This window comes from Mus caroli, unplaced genomic scaffold, assembly GCF_978045245.1.
Source record: "Mus caroli unplaced genomic scaffold, Mus_caroli_1 scaffold_8, whole genome shotgun sequence".
NCBI classification, from domain to species: domain Eukaryota; kingdom Metazoa; phylum Chordata; class Mammalia; order Rodentia; family Muridae; genus Mus; species Mus caroli.
In genome coordinates, this window is record NW_028227263.1 from 45,332,586 (window position 1) to 45,340,106 (window position 7,521).

Genomic DNA, 7,521 nt, shown 5'->3' on the forward strand with positions numbered 1-7,521 from the left:
CCTGGCGTGAGAGCCAATATCTAAATATAAATCATTCTTAAGGCAGAGAGAGGCTAGAGAGATGGCTGGTCTGTTAAGAGCTTGTCCTACTTTTCCAGAGAACCAGAGTTTGAACGCCCCCTCCTCCTCCCAAACACATTCTTGTCAGGCAATTCACAACTGCTCCTGACTCCTGCTCTAGGACTCAAAACTGCCTCTACCTCCTGTAAGAAAATATTTTTAAAGTCTTCTATAATTCTTTTTTGTTTTTGTTTTATTGAGACAGGGTTTTCTCTGTATAGCCCTGGCTGTCCTGGAACTCACTTTGTAGACCAGGCTGGCCTCGAACTCAGAAATCCGCCTGCCTCTGCCTCCCGAGTGCTGGGATTAAAGGCATGCGCCACCACACCCGGCTTGTAATTCTTATCTCACAGAGCCAGCCAATCGCCTGACAGTAGTGAATCTGGCTACTTGGAGCGGCATAGATGTATCTCCTCTGACTTCTGTTGGGGAGTTACTGGGAAAAGTGCTTGCTTCAAATGCAAGGCAATCTGAAGAAGCTGAAATTCCCCAGCTCAAGAGTTTTCAGCTGTGTGTAAAAAGGCATGATTCTATCAGTGGAACTTGGGAAATTTAGAAAGATGTTTGAGAAGATACTTTGGGGCGAAGAGGGAGATTTTCTTACCAAACAGGCAACCTCTACTTACTCACAAGGAAGATGGCAATTTTTTGCCACCCAGGACAGAGCTCAGATGCAGTGTGGGCTCTGAGCCAGACAAACCCCTTGCTAGCTGTGACCATAAGTCCTACTCCCTAGGCCAAGGGGCTAAACTCAGGTGTCCCATCTGTTCTGGTTCTCCCGCTATTCCTGTGAGCACACGCCTGGTATTCAGGTCACTTAAAATAAAAGCTCAATTATGTAAAAGGAATCTCTAACCTGTAGTCTTTTCCATACCCATCATATAAAGAAAAAATTGTTAAGATGGAGTATGGTGGTGCACAACCTTAGTTTCTCAGGAGGCTGAGGCAGAGGGTGACTGCTTGAGTTGGGAGTTCCAGGCTAGCCTAGGTAATGTGAGAAGATCTTGTATTGAAAAACAAAACCTTGACTACATTCAGGAAAAGAAAGAAGGAGAAAGAGTAGGAAAAGAGACTAGAGAAGAAACAAGGGCTGACTCTTATTCCTGACAGCCTCAGTCAGCCAGCTTCTGCATGTTCATCTCTATGTACCAGTCCCATCTTGCACCAGCCCCCATGCAACAAATCAACAAAGGCGCTCATCTTCCTGCAACATTCCTGTATCTATTGGAGCAACTGATCTCTTCATTTGTTCAATCATCTTTTTTGTTTTTTAATTGATATCCAGAACTGGGCAGTGGTAGTGGTGGTGCACACCTTTAATCCCAGCATACAGGAGGCAGAGGGAGGAGCATCTTTATCTGAGGCCAGCCTAGTCTACAGAGTAAGTTCTAGGACAGCCAGGGACATTAAAAAAAAATCCCTGTTGTGAAAAACATAAATAAATAAATTCCACAGGAAGCCGGGTATAATGGGGGGGAAATGGTATCCAGGGACAGAATGGCCTTGAACTCATTCTGAAGGCAAGGCTGGCTTTGAACTCCAGATCCTCCCGCCTTTACTCCTCAAGTGTTGGGATTACAGGCATGTGACATGATGATGACTAGCTGTTTGCTTTCTCTCTCTCATACATGCCACACTGCTTATGTGGCAGTCAGAGGACAATTTCATGGAATTGATTCTCTTTTTCACTTTAAGTGGGATCTGAGGATCAAACCCAGACCTTCATATGTGCATAGCAAACATTTTACCAACTTTACTTGACCTATCTCCTGGCCCTCAGATCAGGCATTATTAAATAAAGCTAAATACAGGTGTTCAGTTACTTAGAACACTTAAATATTAGCTGGAGATATATGTATATATATATATATATATATATATATATATATATATATATATGTAATGGGTATGGAAAAGACTGCAGTTAACTAAATCATGAGTTTGAGGCCAGCCAAGGTTATACAGTCAGGACTCTGTATCAAAACAAAACAACAAACAAAACTTAGACGCCTTTAATCCCAGCACTCGGGAGGCAGAGGCAGGTGGATTTCTGAGTTAGAGGCCAGCCTGGTCTACAAAGTGAGTTCCAGGACAGCCAGGACTATACAGAGAAACCCTGTCTGGAAAAAACAAAAACAAAAGAGCGTGGCGGGAGGAATCTCTTTCTTAGTGTAATTATCACAAGTTGATAGAGGCCATATGAAAGCAGAGCCTGACCGGTACATAGGCGCCGGCCGGCGTGTCCTTGGGCTAGAGCACGGGACGTCTGTCTTCGAGTCCGAACGTTCGCGGTGTTGACCAGCCCGGAACGAATTAAAAATGGGTGATGTTGAAAAAGGCAAGAAGATTTTTGTTCAGAAGTGTGCCCAGTGCCACACTGTGGAAAAGGGAGGCAAGCATAAGACTGGACCAAATCTCCATGGTCTGTTCGGTCTCCATGGTCTGTTCGGGCGGAAGACAGGCCAGGCTGCTGGATTCTCTTACACAGATGCCAACAAGGACAGAGGCATCACCTGGGGAGAGGATACCCTGATGGAGTACTTGGAGAATCCCAAGAAGTACATCCCTGGAACAAAAATGATCTTCGCTGGAATCAAGAAGAAGGGAGAAAGGGCAGACCTAATAGCTTATCTTAAAAAGGCTACTAATGAGTAATTCCACTGCCTTATTTATTACAAAACAAATGTCTCATGGCTTTTAATGTACACCATAATTTAATTCATACACCAAATTCAGATCATGAATGGCTAACAATGTACTTGTTGGACAGTCCTGATTTAAGTAAAACTGACTTGTCATAAAGTGGGTACGGTCTTTTTTAAAGCAACAATTCCAGTTGTATACACGCTACCACTGCTCTCCCTTTCTCAAGATAAGATTGGACTTAATTAGTAATGTTTTACTTTCCATAAATACAGGCATGTCGCCTCAAATCTACTAAATGGTTTTATACTTAGATTTATATAACTGGGCATATGAATATGCTTAAACACTGGGAAAATTCTATCACTGTCTCAGAAACAAGAAGACTCAAATGTGTTTCAGTTTGTGTTCACTGGCCTCTTACAGGTCATGGCTAACCACCAGGAGGCAGCTGTCTATTCTTGACAGTGCAGTTTTAATTAGAATTCCCTACATCAAGGATGCTACCTTTTACAATTGAAAGGCATTTACTGTGGTTTATGTATGATATCAAATAAAGAGTATTTAACACTTAAAAAAAAAAAAAAAGAAAGAAAGCAGAGCCTGAGCTGGGACAAGGAACAGGGCAACCAACTGTGTCAGTAGCAGCATTGAGGGAACAAGTCATTTAAGAGTAAATTGACCAATATAAACAGAAAAATCATTTATTAAGAGGATTCTCCAGTAAGACACCATGGCTCAGGCCTGTAAGCCCAGCACTGGGGAGGCTGAGGAAGACTGCTACAAGTGCAAGGCCAGCCTGGGCTACATAAAATGTATCAGATCAGCCTGGGCTACATAAAATGTATCAGATCAGCCTGGGCTACATAAAATGTATCAGATCAGCCTGGGCTACATAAAATGTATCAGATCAGCCTGGGCTACATAAAATGTATCAGATCAGCCTGGGCTACATAAAATGTATCAGATCAGCCTGGGTTACATAAAATGTATCAGGCCAGCCTGGGTTACATAAAATGTATCAGGCCAGCCTGGGCTACATAAAATGTATCAGGCCAGCTGGCCTACATAAAATGTATCAGATCAGCCTGGGCTACATAAAATGTATCAGATCAGCCTGGGCTACATAAAATGTATCAGGCCAGCTGGCCTACATAAAATGTATCAGATCAGCCTGGGTTACATAAAATGTATCAGATCAGCCTGGGCTACATAAAATGTATCAGGCCAGCCTGGGCTACATAAAATGTATCAGATCAGCCTGGGTTACATAAAATGTATCAGATCAGCCTGGGCTACATAAAATGTATCAGGCCAGCTGGCCTACATAAAATGTATCAGATCAGCCTGGGCTACATAAAATGTATCAGATCAGCCTGGGCTACATAAAATGTATCAGATCAGCCTGGGTTACATAAAATGTATCAGGCCAGTCTGGCTACAGAGTGAGACTGCAAGTAAAAAGGGCATAGGGCAGAGCTAGAGAGGTGGTTCAGCAGTGAGGGACTTGCTGCAGTCTTTTGCAGAGGACTGGGTTTGATTCCCAGCTCCTATACAGGACCCTCCCAGGCAACTGTAACACCAGTTGCACGAGACCTGACACCCTCTTCTGGTCTCCAAGGCACTAGACACACATATGGTGCACATATATCATGCAGACAAAGCACACATACACATAAAAAATTTAAATCTTAAAAAAAAAAAGAAAAAGAAAGAAAAAAGGAAAAATGGACAGGAAAGAAAAGAATTTGAGAACTGGCAGTCCTTAGTCAAGAGTATGATTTGCAAGCTGGCTATCTATTTGAGTCTCCAGAAATACAATGCGTGGCAAGAATTTTTGTTTCTGAGCCGGGCGTGGTGGCGCACGCCTTTAATCCCAGCACTCGGGAGGCAGAGGCAGGCGGATTTCTGAGTTCGAGGCCAGCCTGGTCTACAAAGTGAGCTCCAGGACAGCCAGGGCTATACAGAGAAACCCTGTCTCGAAAAACCAAAAAAAAAAAAAAAAAAAAAAAGAATTTTTGTTTCTGAAAATTTAAGTAACTATGTAGGTGGTGGATAATCAGCTTGACTATAGTAAACACTTGTGTGTGTGTGTGTGTGTGTGTGTGTGTGTGTGTGTGTGTGTGTGTGTGTAAAACATCACAGTGATGCTGTGTGGGTTAGGATTTGCTTGTTGGTTGGATGGTTGTTGTTTTGGTCAAACTGACAAAAGCTAAGGTCTTCTAGGAAGGAGAAACCTCAGTTAAGAAAATGCATTTATCAAATTGGCCTATAGATAAGTCTATGGAGCATCTTCTTGGTTGATGATTGATGTGGGAGAGCCTAGACCATTGTAGACAGTACGACCCTTGGGTGGTAGTCTGGGGCTATATAAAGAAGAAGCTGGGAAGGCCAGGGGGAGAGAGCCAGTTAGCAGCATCCCCTGGCCTTTGCTTCAGCTCCTGACTCTAGGTTTTGCCTTGAGTTCCTGCCTTGACTTCCCTTCATGACAGATTATAGGCTGTAAGCTGAAATAAACCCTTCCTTCCACATGTTGGTTTTGGTCAGTGTTTTATCACAGCAATAGAAAACAAATGAATACATGCCTTGGCTATATATGTTTTCTCTTTCTCAGCTATAACTTGGGAAAGCTAAAACACAGAGAGCTTCACATAGGCAGTTTTTTCTTTTGTGGTACATAAGTAATTATTCATAGTTTAATTTTAAATTCTAGTCATGTCATGCTCAATGATTTAAAAATCAAGAAAATATAGTCACCTATAACAACTTCTATCAAGCCTTTTAAGGAAGGTGAAGCTAGGCAGCTCAAAGGATTTTTATTTGCAGAAAACAGTTCCCCCACATATCCCCTGTCCTTTCACATGGGAATGGTACCCAGGAATCTTGACAGAGAGCCTGGTTCTCCTGCCTCCATTTTCCAAGTGCTGGGATCAGAGGTTATGCCACTCTGCTTACCTGGGAGCTTCAATTCTCAGCTGAGTCTGGCATTCAATCGTCATCCTAAATATAGAACCGAATGTGGACCTTCCTGTTCTTCCCTGTTAAGTGTCCTTCAAATGCAGATGTCCTTCATAGTGTTATCTTAAAGCTAGAAGGAGGTTCAACTGTGAGGTCCACTTCTGGTTGGACTAACTGGGATTCCGTTATTGTTGTTGTTACAGGGTTTCGTGTAGCCCAGGCTAGCCTCAGACTCACTGAGGATGAGCTGAGGATGACCTTGGACCTTGGATCCTCCTGCCTCTACCTTCCCAACACTGGTTGTACACAGTGCTAGGGATTGAATGCATGGCCTCATGAATTCTAGCTAGGCGAGTACTCCACCAACGGGGCTTCATCCTAGTGCCTAATTAGGACTCCTTTGACTGCAAATCATGGCAATTCATCTTCAATGGATTAAGTCTGCCAAACAAACAAAATCCAGAGGCCTAAGCAGAAGGGATAGGCTTGTTAATTTACACAAGTGTGAGACCCGAGAGGAGGCTGGCATGGAGAACTGCTAGATCCATGTGCGAGCATCCAGTCTCTGCTCCCACCTCACCACTCTGCCCTTTCTGGGTTGCTTCCTTTTTCATTTGCCATTCTCATGTGCTAACAAGATGTCTCCCAAGAGTTCCATTTTGATGTCATCAGCCTTCTTGGAAAGAGTGTGTCTCCCCAATAGTTCTGAGGAAAACAGCCGACAGTCTCATGACTGGGTTATTTCCCCAGTGCTGGAGCTGAAATTGCGGTGGTGACAACTACACAGGAACTCCTTGAGCTGAGAGTGGGGGCAGGGCAGTTTCCCAAAGGAAACCAGGGTGCTGATTAGCAGAAATGGGAATTGCTAAAAACAGGCAGGGAAAACCAGACACACAGGGGATGTGTGTCAGGAAACCCCCAAACTTCCTTATGTGTCCTCCAGCTGGAAACTGCCATTTAGTCCAGTTTGAAGGACATGTGATTTATTAAGCAGCTAGAGAGTCTTTTCAGGAAGAGGTGAGATAGACGGGGCAGTTACTCTGAGCTGATTTGGGTCCCTGCTCCCTCCTCTCTTGGCCTCAGCCTCTGAGACAGGATTTCCTGGAGTTGCAACTGTTGCTGGAGGGTGGCTACCACACAGGCTCTGAGGCCTCTGATCAAGACCGTATGCTACCTGAGCAGATGTGTGTTTGTGGGTGCTCAGCCCAGTGGGATAAGAGGAGAGGCACCAAATTGTGCCTAGAGCTTCCCATTGAGAAAGTTATGTGTTAGGGCCTTGGGTGCCAGTGGTAGGAGCCAAATATAGATTCCCAAGACACAAGATGAAGCCCCATCTCTGACTAACAGTGGCTCCTGCTGGGGCTAGAAAAGTGGCTTAGTGGATAAGGCAATCGCTGTCAGTAGGAGGACCAGAATTTGAGTTCCCAGAACCCACGTAAAGCTGGATGCTCTAGCAAAATTCTGTAATCCCATACTCCTACAGGAGAGACGGGAGGTAGAGACAAGAATCCTTGCAAGCTTCAGCCAGTTAGCCCACATGCAGCCGAGAACAGGGAAAAGAGAGCAAGCAAGACCCTTTAAACAAGGAAAGCAGTGATTGACACCCAAGGTTGTTCTCTGACTTGGACATGCATGCCAAAGCATACATGCTCATGCCACAGCATACATGCTCATGTGCACGCCTATAAGCAAGCATCACACCATCACATGGTTATACAAACACGCAAGAATGCCCACTGCCAGGAGAAGCCAGGATTTGTGTAACTTAAGAGATAGCAGAAAAGAGAAATCTGCCTCTCCTCACGCGCGTATTAAAGATTAAAGTGGCCTGAGCTCTGAGCCGTGAGCCTGAGGACATGA

At 44.2% G+C, this 7,521-nt stretch overlaps 1 pseudogene; it reads left to right on the top strand.

Moving 5' to 3' along the window:
* Nucleotides 1–2,298: 2,298 nt before the first annotated feature.
* On the top strand, nucleotides 2,299–2,925 carry LOC110298377 (cytochrome c, somatic pseudogene; annotated as a pseudogene).
* Nucleotides 2,926–7,521: the final 4,596 nt, after the last annotated feature.